Source organism: Pinus tabuliformis, chromosome 2_2 (assembly GCF_031772625.1).
Source record: "Pinus tabuliformis cultivar Carrire ecotype Pingquan chromosome 2_2, CPIR1, whole genome shotgun sequence".
NCBI lineage: Eukaryota > Viridiplantae > Streptophyta > Pinopsida > Pinales > Pinaceae > Pinus > Pinus tabuliformis.
In genome coordinates this window covers 889,167,891-889,184,331 of record NC_142300.1, presented here as the reverse complement: position 1 = coordinate 889,184,331, position 16,441 = coordinate 889,167,891, and positions in this window count along the sequence as shown.

The following is a 16,441-nucleotide window of genomic DNA, read 5'->3' as shown; positions in this document are numbered from 1 at the left end:
GAAACTTGTTGTCCTTGGTCCACATCCCCCAGCAAGGACACTCAATTCATATTTTTGATGGCAAGCTTGAGGTGAGAAAAGCATTAGACCACTCACTTGTCATGATGGGGAAAGAAGAAGAAGGGCTTCTCAAGCTGCAGGGTACCTCTGCTCATGCACAAAATTTCTCATACAATTCTCATTATGAAGAAGGTACATTTCCATCAAGTTTATTATGTCATGCTAGATTTGGACACTTGAACTATGACAGCCTCCGCTTATTGAAGAAAAATGGTGTTACTGGTTTGCCTACAATTCCTAGGAAACTTAAGCAATGTGATGCTTGCATTCTAGGAAAGCATAGCAAACAGTTATTTCATGATTCACATTCCAGAGAACATACAAAACTTGAACTCATTCATTCAGATTTATGTGGTCCAATTCCTATTCCTTTTGCAAATGGAAATAAATATATGATGACATTTATTGATTACTACACCAGAATGTGTTGGGTTTATTTATTGAAGAACAATCTAATGCTTTTCAAACATTCAAGAAATTTCATACATGGATTGAAATGATGCACAATCTCATGTTGGATCTATTCGCACTGATAATGGAAAAGAATACACTTCAAATGAATCTGAAAACTATCTTGGCCAACACGGGATCAAACATCAAACCATTGTGCCTTATAATCCCCAATAGAACGGAGTAGCTGAAAGAATGAATAGGACAATCTTAAATATGGTGTGCTCCATGATGTTTTTCAAAAATGTAAAAAGGATGTTTTGGGCTGATGCAGTTCTATGTGATGTATAGGTAAAGAATAGATGTCCATCTAAATCTATTAGAAACAAGACTGATTATGAAATGTGGTATGGGCACATTCCTTTGGTAAAGCATCTCAGGGTATTTGGTTCCACATGTTATGCCTTGATACCAAAGGTACATAGAAACAACTTGGTGCAAGAAGTCGTAAGTGTATCTTCCTGGGGTATTCAAACACCTCCAAAGCATACTGTCTCTATGATGAAGTCAATAAAAAGTTTGTTGTATCTAGAGATGTAATCTTTCTTGAATCATCCAAAACTAACAATGTTGTTGAGTGGTAACTTGATCGCTTGGATAGGTTCGCAAATGAAAAATCATTTAAAGAATTTGATAATCAGATTCCTCATCTTGAAGGGGGGATTCCTATACTAGATCAACCTGTGGAATCTTCTTCTGAGGCACTCTCTCCCCTGCATGAAACTCCAACAACGGATGATACTTTGAGTGATGTGATTGACAGAATTGGGAGACTCAATCTTGATTCAAGCCCAACTCAATCAACAGAGTAGCCTGGACCATCTCAGAAAGGTCCCCCAAAGTGGTTGACAAAGACACTTGAAAGTGTTCATCCTGATGAGGTTGGAAAGACAGGAACTAGAAATTCAACCTGGCAAAATGGAGGTGATGTAGATGACTCCGATTCACCTATTGATATGAATGTTTCTTATGATTGTGAATTGAATTTGTCTATAGATTTTGAACCAACTTCCTTCAAAGAAGCTACTTCTCATGATGAATGGAAAGAAGCAATGCAAAAGGAGTATGATGCCTTGATAAATAATGGCACTTGGAAGCTAGTTGATCCTCCATTAGGAACCAAACCAATTGGCTACAAGTGGGTCTACAAGAACAAGTATAAAGCTGATTGATCACTTGAAAAGCACAAAGCCAGGCTTGTGGAAAAAGGTTTTGCATAGAAGGAAGGGGTCGATTATGAGGAAACTTTTTCCCCCACAAAAAAATGGGCTACCATCCGGACACTGTTTGCCCTAGCAGCTTAGAACGGTTGGAAATTCCATCAAATGGATGTAAAAACTACCTTCTTGATTGAAGATCTAAAAGAGAATGTTTTTATGTGTTTTTATGTCGCAGCATGAAGGATTTCCTGTAAAAGGACATGAACATAAAGTATGCAAACTTGTGAAATCCTTGTATGGCCTTAAACAAGCACCGCGAGCCTGGTATGAAAAACTAACTGAACATCTTTTAAAACTCAATTTAAAACGTTATGATCTTGATGATGTAACTTGGTTTGTCAAGAAGGTTGGAAAAACAATGTATATCTTGTGGTATATGTAGATGATCTTTTGATGGCAGGGAACAACGAGAGCTACATTTCACCCATAAAGAAGGAATTGAGGAAAGGTTTTGACATGACTGATTTGGGCTATGTTCATTACTATCTTGGTATTGAAGTAACTCAACATACGAAGTCCATATTCCTTTCTCAAAAGAAGTACATTGGAGATTTGTTGAATAGGTTTGGCATGACTGAATGCAATCCTCTGACTACTCCAATGGAACAAAAATTAAAGCTCACATCCATTGAAGGAAAAGAATTTGAGGATGCAACAAAGTATAAACAGTTTGTAGGAAGTCTCAACTACCTAACTACTACCAGACCAGACATTTCGTTTGCTGTTGGAATCCTCTCCAGGTTTATGCAAAAGTTTTGTCAGGGACATTGGTCTACTGCAAAAAGAGTTCTAAAGTACTTGAAGGGAACTCAAGACTTTGGAATCAAGTATATACAGGTGGGTGACTTCAGCTTGATTGGATACTCTGATTCAGACTTCGATGGAGACAAAGAAACTAGGGTATCTACTTCGGGTTATGCTATGAGTCTTGGATCAGGAGATGTCTCCTGGAGATCACGCAAACAATCAGTTCCAATAGATTCCACAACAGAGGCAGAATATGTGGTAGCAGCTGAGGCAACAAAAGAAATTGTGTGGCTCAGGAAAATTCTGGAAGATTTGCAGATAAAACAAGTACAATCGACTCCACTCATGATTGACAATAGCTCAGCAATAAAGTTGGCCAAGAACCCAAAGTTCCATGATTGAACGAAGTACATCAATACAAAATATCATCTCATTCGACATCATGTTGAGGCCAAAACAATCCATCTTCACCATTGTTCCACTAATGGGTATATCGCAGACATCTTCACCAAAATGCTTGGAAGATAAAAGTTTGAAAGATTCAGAACGATGCTTGGACTCACCAACATCCCTTCAGATTAAGGGGGGAATGTTGACACCTAATCATAGGGATTGGGTGAACAACTGTAATTAGTGTAAATAAATGAATAGAGAAAATGGAGAGGCATCGGAAGATGAACTGAATAGTCGCTCCCTCTTGTATATAATAATGAACAACCCGAATGAATAATACGATTACATTTGAGGAGTTACCTCCTGGTCTGACAATATGTTTATGAATCTCATTTATTCATCAATATATAAATTCAGGGAAGCAAGACATGGATTTCAAAACAAGAGGATGGTTTATAAAATCATTTAAAGAAATATTTTGAGACTTTATTTATGAAATTCATTTATAGGTTTAAGTAAAATATTTGGAAATAATTATCAAAATATTTTCTTCCCAAATATTTTACGACAATGATGAATTATTTAAAAGATGATGAAGGAAAAGACTATGGGAAAACGGGTCAACACATGAGTTTGGTTTAACTCCAAAATACAAATAATTCATTGATCAACTAGGTGGAAAACATAAACATGCATGCAATTATTTTCAGATTTTTGACTCAGAAATAGCAATCAAAGGGACAGCTAGTTGATACAGGTGGTAGAGTTAATCAAGTTTGAAAGGGTAGCTAACAGGTTTTATGAAAACAACTTCAACCACTCCAAATTCTAAGGCAGAGGATCAACATTAATGAACCAATTTCCAGATTTGAAGGTTGGATATTTTCCAGTAGTTCCAAATTTCCTGCAGTTTTCCTATGATTGTTGTTATCTTTAGTTTATTGTTAATTTTTTTTTCCAGAAATAAAGCCACAATCAGCAACAACTTTCCTCTAAAGATTCAATAGAACAACTGAATTTATCATGGAAAATTTTAGGGGCTAATGTTCGCCCAGTGGGCTAATTTTCCATGATTTTTCCACAAAAAAGATTCGCCAATTTCCAATTTTATAAAAGACGATTCGCCCAAATTTTAGAATATAAAATTATTTTACCTTAAAAATCGCCAACATTATAGAGAGACTATATATAAAATAATTATAAATTTGATTAATTTTACAAATATATCAATAAACATTTATAATTTGCATATTAGGGATTAGTGAGATTCGCCAATGTTTTAAACTTCAAGAAAATTTTCCATCCTTAAAATTTTCCTTGGAATTTATCCAAAATTCTTGTTTTTTAGTTATGTTTCAGAAATATCTATAATTTTGTTACATATTATTTTGTAATCAATTCCTTTTTGAAATCCGAAGTTAGATCAAGACAAAGTCTATAAATATTTTGTAATAAGACCTAGAAAGAGTTGGACTATGTATGAAGAAAAGAGCTCTACATTGATGTAGATTTTGGATTGTACTCAAAGTAATCAATTTTTAGAAATACAAAAGCAGTTTTGTTCCTGGATTCTTGTGTCAAATAAGTGGTGATGTTTCTCTCATGTTAAATGTTATTTTCTCAGTTTCCATATGGATTTCCCTCCTGATTATTACAAGAATATTAAGAGTTGAACTTACTTAAGTGTACTTTGCTCAGGCTTGTTTTAAAAAATCTTAATGTTTTCCTCATGAGATTAAATATAAAATTCATTTAAATATGCTTTATATTTAATTGATCATCTACTTTTTCATCTAAGCCACACCATAAATATCTTAAGATCCAAGAGTTTGCTTACCATGCCCTGTTACAGCTACTCTATCAATTTGTAATTTATTACCCTTTATGACTCCATGCCCAATGGACTTTTCCAACATTTTTAACCAAAATTTTGAAAAACCCACCTAAAACTTCCATATCTAGCCTAAAATCTTGAAAGTAGAAATTAAATCATATAGAGAGAGCCCTCTTTGAAGCTAAAAGGCTAGATCCCAACTTTAAAAGTGGTTTGTGGTTACCTTTATAGTTTTCTTCCTCGGCTTAGGAAAATTATGGAGTGCTAACAATGATGGTGATGATAAATATGTTTGTAGTAGCCAGTGACATTGATCATATAGAATCCATCATGGATCATTGTTTGATAAATTGTTATGATGCCTCTTTTCATGTTTTTTTTATCATATGTATAATTTTCAATTGCAATAACATATTGAGTTGTATCATTTTGACTTATATAATTTGGGCATGCATTATCTAGTATTCCATTATGTGTATCTAGTCACATACCAACAACTTTGCTTATTAATAATATAAAAAGAAGAGATTATAGTTAAAAAATAAATTATCTTGTTATTTTCTTCCAATGTTGTGGTGCAGTTTGTAACTATAAGAAACCTGAAAGAGATTTTCTCTAGAAATCTCTATGATGTGAATATGGGTCTTCTTTATGTGTAGCTAGTCATGACCATCAATTTTTTTATTAATAATATAAAAATATTTGTTATAGTTAAAAAAAAAATTGTTAGTTTGTATGGATGTCCATTTCCCTAAAAAATATTTATAAGTGGTGTGCTATACAATATTTCAAATGCAATGACTTATTCTATAATCATATAAATTATTTAAGAGGTATGACCCAAGTTAAGAAAGACCCTAAAGATCGAATCTCATGGGTGCATCTCCCTTTCATCCAAGGGACCACTAACAAGATTGTGAGAATCCTTAGGAAGCATAATACTCCCTCAATCTTTAGATCCCTTAATACCATTCGTAGTTCCCTAAGATCTGTAAAAGACCTTGTTTACCCCAAGGACATGAAAGGTGTTTATTTTATTCCATGTTCTTGTGGGACCACCTATGTTGGTGAAACTGGGCACTCTATTAATCAAAGGATTCATGGGCACGCAACCGACATCAAACATGGGAGGATCCAGTCTTCAGCCCTGGATGAACATGCAGAGAAGTCTAAGCACCATATATGTATTGAGGAGGCTTAGGTCATTGCTAAGATTGCTCTGTTTCATCACCGTAAGTTTAGGGAGGCCATAGAAATTGAAAGGAGGCCGAGCAATCTCAATAGGGATGACAGATGTAAGATTAGTAGTTGTTGTATCCTAGCCCTTTCCTCTTAGCACTTCTTCGCTCTTCTTATTGTTTCTTTTCTCGTTTTTCTCCCTAGTCTTCTGATTTGTTTATTTTTCCCCTTTGTTCCCTTTGCTATTGATTTGTTTACTTCCCTTTTTTGTTTGGTTAGTTTATTCCTATTTTATTAATATTATTAATATTTGTATGCATATTAGTTTACTTATAATTTATTTAGTTTTAAATTAAAATAACAGGATAACAAAACTTGCCATATTATTTATTAATTAGGTTGAATTTTTTAATTTAAGTTCTAAAGAATTTTACTCTTTACTTAGTTTTTATTAAACTTGATATTTAAATAAATAAGTTTTTATTAGATAGGATATATAAATAAATAAAGATAAACATTTAGGTTTACCCTGATTTATGATTTATCCCATAATATGGAGTTACTTAAACATTAAATGATTATAAATAAATTCAATAAAATTTTTTAATTAATTAATCCCATAATACTTCATAGAATAATATTTTTATAATTCATTTTTATCTAATTTTAAATTAAAAAAAGAAAGATATTTCATATTTAATTAAATTTAAATAAATAGACTTGGTAAACATTTTAACTTACTAACTAATTATCTAGTCAATAAACATTTATTTTTATTCATAATTTATCCTTTGACAGTTTCTCTGATAATATTAGTCGTTATATAGTATTTTTGAAATAAAAAGTAGGAGAATAAATTATTTATTAGGTTTAAAGTTCTTAGTTATTTTTTTAAGTTAAATATAAGCGGATATATTTGTTACATATAGATTTAATAGAAAATAAACAGTTCTAACAAACTGACTAACTAACTAATTAATTAACGAATTGGTATTATTTTCCTTATTTCTTGGTCTAGTCAATTGCCGAGTTCATTGTAGTTGTTTCCTTGGTCAAAAGTAGCTGCTTTTTTCTAGCCATTGAATGATCGGTCTCTCTATTTAACATGTTGCCATGATCTGGTTCTTCATCTTGTCCTACGATGAACCACACTTGCTGGTTCGAAACGCGTCAACAAATGATTTCTAATGTGATTATCCCCAAAAACTTGTCTCAATAAACTAGGTATGATATACTTAACTAATTTAATTGAAATAAAAAATATTAAATTAATAGATGGAAGTTATAAAGGAAGCATCATGAGTCGTTAAAATGGAAGAAGAATATGGCTCTAAAATGGAAGTAAAATTCGACATTAAATTGGAAGTCATACTTGGACCTATTACTAGCTCTAAATACGAACTAAAATGGCTGCTTAACAAGAAGAAAACTTGGAGGCTAATTTAGAAGAAAATCCCAACACTAAAAGGAAGCAAACTTTATACCTAAAAAAAGAGCAAACCCCAAGTGCTAAACAAGAAGCAAACCTTCCAACTAAAAGGAAGCAAACCATGAGGCTAAGAGGGTAGCAATTCTAGAAGTAAAAAATGAAGCAACAATGAAATCCAAACTAGAAGCACACCAGAAGAAATATTTGAAGAAAAACTTGGCATTGCCGAAGAAGCAATTTAGGTAGAAAACCAAGAGGTAATAATGGAATCAATACTAGCAACCAAACTTGGTGTTACTTGAGAAGCAAATACATAAGAAATTCAGGTAGCGAACAAAGAAGTAATTATGGAAGAAAATTTTGGCGTTACCTAAGAAGAAAAAAAAAATCAATTCAAGTAGAAAAAAAAGAAGTAATAACAGAAGAGATATTAGAAGCAAAACTTGGAATTCCCAAATAAGAAAACAAATAAGCCATTTAGGTAGAAAACCAAGAATTAATAATGGAAGCAATATTAGAAGCAACAAAAAGGAACTATAATGGAATCCATATTAGAAGATAAATAAGATATCATAATGGAAGAAAATCTAGATGCAGCATGCAATGCCATATTAAAAGAAAAACTTGACATTATGATGGAAGCATAAATTGGCATTAATTAGGAGGCCAGAAAAGAAGTTATTTTCAATGTCATACTAGAATTAAAATAGGAAGCACAATTGGGAGAAAAACTAGAAGTACAAATGGATGCAACAATGGAAGCAAGAATGGAAAAAAAAAAAAAATGTGTCGCTATTCCAGGGGTTATTCCTAACACACATCAAGCCACCAATGTGAACATGCTATTTCTTGCTGGATTTTATGATGTTTCTTGAAGCCAATTTGTGTGCTCGGAAATAATAGATTCTGACGCTATTTGGGGCACTAATGGCCTGATTTGTTGTACTATATATCTCCATTTAGAAAGGATAACTTGACATCCATTTGATATACTTTGAAGTTCTTGAAACATGCAAATGAAAAAAACTTTATGATTTCTTGTAATATTACAACTAGAGCACAACTTTCTTCAAAGTCAATATCCTCAACTTGAGCATACACTTTACAAACCAATATTGCTTTATTTCTTACTACTTTTCCATCTTCAATCAAATTTTTTTGAAGATCCATTTGGTTCCATTCACATTCTCATCTTTTGATTTGAGCACAAGTTCCAATGTCTCATTCTTCTCAATCTGATTTAGTTATCCTTCAATAACATTAATTCAATGCTTATCTTCACTAGCTTTTGTAAAGTTATTATTCTTTATTTTGGATAACAAACAAAAGTTGTATTGTTTTGATGTAGTTACAAATCCTATTCTAGGCTAAAATATTGTATCTATATCACTAAATATATGATTATCTTTCAGGAACCACATAACCCTCAAGCATTGAAGGAGAGGAGATTAATTTATGGGAGGATACAGGGGATTTTCTTACTCTAAGAGCCTTGGAAATGGGAACTTGTTTCCATTTTTTTAAATCGAGAAAATTACTTTCTTGGGCTTTGTGAAGGTTGGAATTGTGACTAACTGGGTTAGAAATAGTAAATTCTAGGGTTAAGCTAATAGAAGAAGGGGGAGGGTCAGAAGGATTAGAATAAGTGTGAAGGGTGTAGGAGCCTTTATGCTCTTGGAAGCAAGAGGCAGGGCTGGGGGTAGGAGAAGTGGGGGATATGTAGAAGGTAAAAGGGAGAGGGGAGGAGGAGAAACAAGGGAAGAAGGAATTGAAGGAGATGAAGGAGGAGTGACAGAGAGAAGAGGGAATGGGGATGTGGTCTATAAGGGAGTGAAAAGGGAGGGAGGGGGGAGAGGAGATAGAAATGGGATGGGAAGGGATAGGAAGAGGAGAGGAGGAGGAAGAAGGAGGAGCGGGAGAAACCATACCTCTAGTAATCATGAAGTCACCAACAATAGAAGTTGATGTTGCATAACCACCATCAAAAGGAGAGATGGAAAGATAAGTTGGAGTGTTGTCAGAATTAGAAGTTGCACTAGCTAGATTAACACATTCCATATGACATGAGACTTTATGAGCAGACTGGGATTTTTGAAAATGGGAAACGAAGGACAAGCCATTGCGATAGAAATCAACCATGAGATGACTGACTTCGTGGCTCAAAAAAAACCTAAAGTGTATCCTCCAGTCATAAATACATTATAGCCGTTTAACCTTGAAATTCAATTTTGATATCCACTAGGAGACCCTCCTTTGGGAGGACTTCAACCTATATCTAGGCTCAGTTATGCTTAAGGTATATTCCCATCTTGGCTCCAATCCAATGAGATGCCAATTTATTCCCAAATTTTGATAACGTCTTCATTCCATAGCCGGAGAGGAAACCTTGGGAGAATATCCCAAGCCCTAATGAAATCCACTAGCTTCTTTAAGGGGTTGAAAATAATATACTAGGGCTAATGAGTGAGCCTTGCTTTATGGACCCAATACCAAGCAGCATCCATGACATAATTTCAGTCCTTATTTGACCGAAAGATGAAGGAAAGCCAACCTCGAGGAAGAAAGTGATAGGAAGGGAGGTATCCAATATGTGGCTTCCACAAATTTGACAGCCAACTCCCTAATCCTAAGAGCTTGGCAAGACTTCCATTGAAATCCCAACTAGGGTTTTTCTAGACAAATCCAAGATCTTGGAGAGAGGGTTTTTCAACCCCATTAAAAACCTCACTTGATCTTATCTGCATTGATAACGATGTCTACTCCTTCTATTTGTGGTGCCTTCATATTTCTAAGCTACAAAGGGATCTAAATTAGAAGGTGTGGGAACGGGTGAAGAGGGGCTACATTACGCTTATGGAATAAGGAAAGATGTGGGAGGAAAAAACGAGAAACTAGAAGGGGATCAGACACTACCTTTTCTGCAGAAGGTGGATATGGTTGCATGCAGGTGAGATGCCATGGTAGAGAGATTCATAAGGAGCAGAATGGCAGAGCGGGTGTGTATGAGTGTCAATTTTGTGTTGTGATACGAAGGTGGGGCTAGAAGTAGGGCTAGATGAATAGTCTACCTCATCATCCTCCCAATATTCCATTGTGCTGAAAAAGAGAAACAACTCATATACATGTTAGTCTAGTCTAGATAGGAAACATGACAACTCATATGCGAATTGCCAAAGATGAAACCCTAACCATAGAAATTTAGAGGTGACCTCATACAGGATACGAAACTAAAAAATAATGTAACTTGTCAGGATCTCATTATATCAATCTCATTTTTAGATAATGGGACACTTTGTGGACTCTCTTGATTTCTCGTGATGGTTATCTTACGATGTCATTACCATCATACCACATTTTGAACTAGATGTTTGACTTCATTCTTGATTTAGGTATTTTTGCATTTTCTACTAATTATATTTAGGTCAACATAGGAGATATGCATTTCAATTTTACATGGATGTATTAAATTGAAAATTATACATCTACAAAAAATCACACGAACCCACATCATTATTTGGAAGAAATAGTTTGTTGATTAGACTCTTGTGGCATTTGGGATCATTGATCTCACTAATAATAGAGATAGGAAAATTAATTTTTAGCATGATAAATGGATAGATTTTCACATTTCTAGGGAGTATTATCCTACTCAACTTGAATCATGTCATTTTTATATCGTACAAAAATGTTATCACCTAAATACTAAGTACCTATGTTAAATTTGCACCACTGAAACTATGTTTCTTATGTTGTTTATTGATATATTTGATCCATAAATTCTTCAAGTTTGAGAAAACTATTTTTATTGGAAACACCTACATGAATCTACCTTCATCTCCAATCTAAATTGAATCAATCTATCATCAATCAAAAAATTTATACCAAAAACTATGATTGTTGGTCTAGGCTAAAAATTGAAAACCGTTATGTCCCATGACCTATTTCTCTGTAGGTTTGACATGTGATTTCAAAGAAATTTAAAAAAAAAACTGTATATGAAATATACCTATGAATGTACATTAATATGGATTTGGAATCATTCTAATCAGATGTCAAATAAATAATTTTATCATTGAAACACTACTTGATACTATAGGATGGTCACCACTCCTTAGTAGGTCACAATGAATATATTTTAATGAAACCCTTAATAGATATGTCTTATATGCATTAATTGAAATAATTTTTTAAAATTATTGGAGGAATAAAGTTTGCATAAGTATTTTCCTCCATAATCTTACCTTTTGTTGCAGATAAAATGCTAGTTTTTGGTAGGTCAAAGATGGATCGTAGAGAACTAGTGATTTTTGAAGACCAATTTTCATGAAAATGGCATGTCACTAGGATATAAAAATAAATAAAATGTGATATCATGTAATTTTGAACCCTTGAAGTTATCCGTGTTTGAAATTAAAGTCATTAGGAACTTGATATAGAGTTGTTCATGTTGTTGACCAATACCAACACCATTAATTTTTAGATAGAAAAAAAGACAACTGTATAATTGATTTGAAGATCAATTAAATACCATTGTTATAATCCCATTGCTACAAAAACAACCTTCAAGAAGACCTAAAGCACCACGATATGCCCATTCATTTTATTCTTCCTCGCTTAAAGATAATTATATGTTGAAGTTAATAAATTTTTCTTTGCCATTTGAAAGTCAATAATTTTTGTGGAATATCATTTATGTAGCCATTGTTATCACATCACAACTTCAACCCACTTCTTTACTCTACAAGAACTCCATAACTTCCTACTCCTCCCACTCATATCCCTTCCAATAAAGTTACATATCTCACTTACAATGCCAAGTTACCTTTTCAATTTCAATAATTATCAAATAAAGATTTCCAAGAGCCTGTTCCTAATAAACCATTAGATTTTTTTTCTACCGGCTTACTATTATCCTTATCTAGCATTATTCCTTCATCTTCAAACATTCAATAATGTGCTGAAAATCTTGTAGTATGCAGATATTCTTAGTAATACTTCATAAATCCACCCTTGCTACGAAATCAATAGAAGTTACCAAGGATATTGGTGTTGTTACAAAGGAACTAGTACCAATCATCCTTGTGGATGTCACATAAAAACTAGTTATAAGGGGAAGCTCATAAAAGAAAGGAAATAGGTGTGGCCACACTAAAATCAACATCTACTAGCCCCAAGGTTTCCATACAAGAATCAACATCTACCAGCCCTAACGTTTCCACATAAGAATCAACATCTACCAGCCTTGAGGTTTCCACAAAATAATTAACACCTACTAGCCCTAAGGTTTCCACACAAGAAACAACCTTGAAAGGCCCTATTGTTGCCATGCAAGAATTACTAGTAAATAGATCACTTGAATAAATTATCTAGGAGGAAATTGCTATTAACTCATAAGATCTTATATCTAAACAATTTTTTGTAGAGGTAGTCTTCCCCTAAAATCTTCAATGACAATATCTCATAACTAGGAGGAATTTTTTGTTGATTATCCTTGGCATAAATTCTTATATATTTTTACTCCTTTCCATGGGAACGTGTAAAGAACTTGCTACATAATCTTATATAATTGTTACAAAATTTGTGGACTAATTAGGTAGGTACATGCATGATTCTTTTTTCTATTTGTTTTTTAGCTTGATTAAATACCCTGAATTTGTATTTGAAATATAACTTAAGCCTCTCTTCTTTGTTTTTCTATGCTACTTTGTTACCATTTAATATTTTATTGAGGATGGAAAATTTCTTCAACCTGTTGTGGGGGAAAATATTGCCCTTACCTTTCATGACCATAACATCACCACTTTTTTTTAATCCAAAGCCTTCACCACCCCATCCAAACCATGAAACCATCTTACTTTATTTTCATATTTCAACTCTACCCCAACACCCCTTAATTATCAAACAATGAGAGGGACTGCAAGATGCATAGGAAAATACACTAGTGTTGCTACATCAAGCATTGATGTTGCTACATAGGAACCAACATTAAGAAGACATATAATTTCTCCACAAGAACCAACTATAGAACACCTTTTTGTTGTTACATAAGAACCAACAACAAGAGTAGAACATGAAACTATTGTTGCTCCTGAATAGCCAATAGCAAAAGTTGACATGGATAAGTTAAAGAAACTATTGGAAAAGAGGAATATGCCACTCCACAAGAACCTACAGTAGAAGAAGTTGTTGTAGAACCCATTCCCACATAAGAATATGTTGTCATACTTGAACATGGAAAAAGGTATATTTAATCATATGAGTTCCTTGATTCATTTACATGGTTCACTAATGCATATATATATATATATATATTCAAATCTTCAAACTTGTTGTGAGTTACAAATCAAATTGATATATGATTTGGTTCTTGTCGATGCATAGTTGTGTTCTTACTTACATGTCTTTGGAAGGATCGTATGGTGCTTTGTTGGGAGACCTTTTCTTATCATGTATGAAGGATAAGGATAATCATTACATGTTTTATATATCATCACATGCATAAAAAGTATTATGAAATGTGTTGGGAGGCCAAATTTGTTTGTTGAGTGGAACTATAATGATTAGTGGAAGCCACTCATACATAATTTAGTTTTATTGTTAAAATTGTATGATAGGGTTGCTAAACCAATGGTTTAAGGCATATCCTTGAGTTGATTTATAGAATGTTTTGAGTGTTGTCTTGAAAGGATGTCACTATCAAACCTTTTGGCTTGAAATTTAAGGAAACTACAACAACATTTTGGCTTTGATTTTGAGGAGGATATATTAGCATTAAGAGTGGAATTGAGTAGATTTGGATAGTGATAATACTTGTGATAGCTATTTCTAAGAGTCTAAAGAGGAAGAAAGAAAGTGCAGTTTCCTAAAAACTAACTATTTAGTCATCTTCCACTTTAGCTCTTCTATCATTCATTTAGAGTTCTAATGATGTATTCCCTTTGGGATTTGAAATGTTTACAAAATATGATTACTACTGTGGATATTCCGAAATTTAACTCAACAGAAAGTATAGTTGTCAATTTTTAAGAATAACACATTTTGAGCAATGGATTCTTGTCTTCTTGTGAAAAGTGGAACAAAACTACATTTGTATGGGAAACATGCAATATAAGTGATATATACATTAATTTTTAGTTTGTCATTTTTGGAGATGTTGAATGGATTTGTCCCTTCAAAATTTATTGAAAAGTATTTGTAATACTTATGGTGGGGCTTAAGGAATCTAAGTTGTCTAGGACATAGTTTAATCAAAAGCATTTAAATTGAAGAAACATTATTTTCTATCTTCTTTGCAAATCTATGTTTGGTATTCTTTGCATATCTAACTTGGTATTGTTTTCAAAATTCCATATTTTGGCGTTACTAATGATTTGATCATATCTTGAGATCTGTGAAATGGGTATCTATGAATTTTTGGTAGGTGAAAGCATCAAATTGAGATAGACATACCCACTAAAAATATCCAATACCTAGATTTACATTTAAGAGAAAATGGTTGTTTATCAAGACTGTAGTAGCTTGTTGAAGAACCACTTAAAGATGATGTTTGTTGAGAGTATATTTTCCACATATCACTATTGAAACCACACAAAACCAATGAAATTCTCTAGGTGACTATGGGTCTAGGCATTATTAGATGAATCAATAATTTGTGTTCATGCTTCACTAACATTATGATGATATGCGTCTCAAGGGTGATTCACCAATATGAAACACAAAATTTAAGGAATAGTTTAGTTATAATTTGAAGTGATTCCATGATATTGTATGGCATTCAAGGTAAATGGAAAAGTATTTATAGAAAAAATTACTAGTATATGTTGTAGAAAGAGAAGCATCATTCAGTATGTGTCCTTATAGCTCGGTTGATATAGAGGTATAGGATTGCATAAGAACATGTAATATATTCAGTTTTGGGGAGATGATGAGTCATAAAATTACCATCGTTTGACAGCCTATTTTCCTTACTCTTAATTTTTATGATCGTATGCATGAGCTAGGCTTAGAATATTTTCCATTACATTTCTTAGTTTTTCATTGAATTATGATTAACATTAGGGAGAATTAGTGTATTATGTATTTACTTTTGAAGTAATGGCTCATGTGTGAACAAGTTGTTACAAGATATTACTTCAAGTTCTAATCTATGGTTCCACAAGCTACAATGTTGAACAAAATTCAAGGTAATGGTGCAAAGAATTTGTAAATCTATATATTACAAATTTAGCATGTTATGAAGGAGGAAATCAACTACCACTAATCATATAGCCATTTGGCGAAGACAATAAAACATATATTTGATGGTTTTAATTATTCAAAGTTATATTTATAGATGCCAACATGTGCATATCATTTTTATTATAGATTTAATGATCTCCTATGTATATACCATGGATATAGGAAGCCTAACACTATTAATAACTATTTTGAACATTTTTTTGAGAAAGTTATTATAAGCCACATGAATTATTTCAAATTTGATAACTAATGGCATTCCAAATTCTATTGGAAGTTAGCGTGATGATATGATTTATGAAGGGAATGAAATGATATACATATTTATAACCAAAACAAAAAGATACAATGAAACTTGACTTCTATTAATAAATGGAAAATGTTGAAACTATATACAAGAAGAATAAAAACAAACTAGATCAAATGGTGGTAGCTTATCTTTGAGAAGAGATGTGATGACTACACGCCTTCACCAAAATGTGTTATAATGAGGGTCAAATTCCTTTTTATCATAAATACATAATGAGAAATAATAAACATCCAAAAACATAACCCTAGGAGATGAAGCAACAAAGGTTTTTTGGCTTCAATGGGGTAAGTTGGAACGTCGATTTCTTGGTGTTATTATAATTCTAGCATACAATCTATGTTTGGCCCGCCAGATATCCTGTTTGAAAGGTCTATCTGAGAAGTACATTTTCTGACTACCAATGAAAATATAAAATTAACATTGGCTTGTTTCCACAGAAAATGTTGTTCAGGGATTCCATATGGCTCTAGAAGTTCAAAACCTAAAAATTGCCAAAAATATAAAAAACTACCAAAATTTAAAATTTGTGTTGTGAGATACTAGAATAGGTGGGTGGCCACTGATATCCACTTTGATTAGTCCTC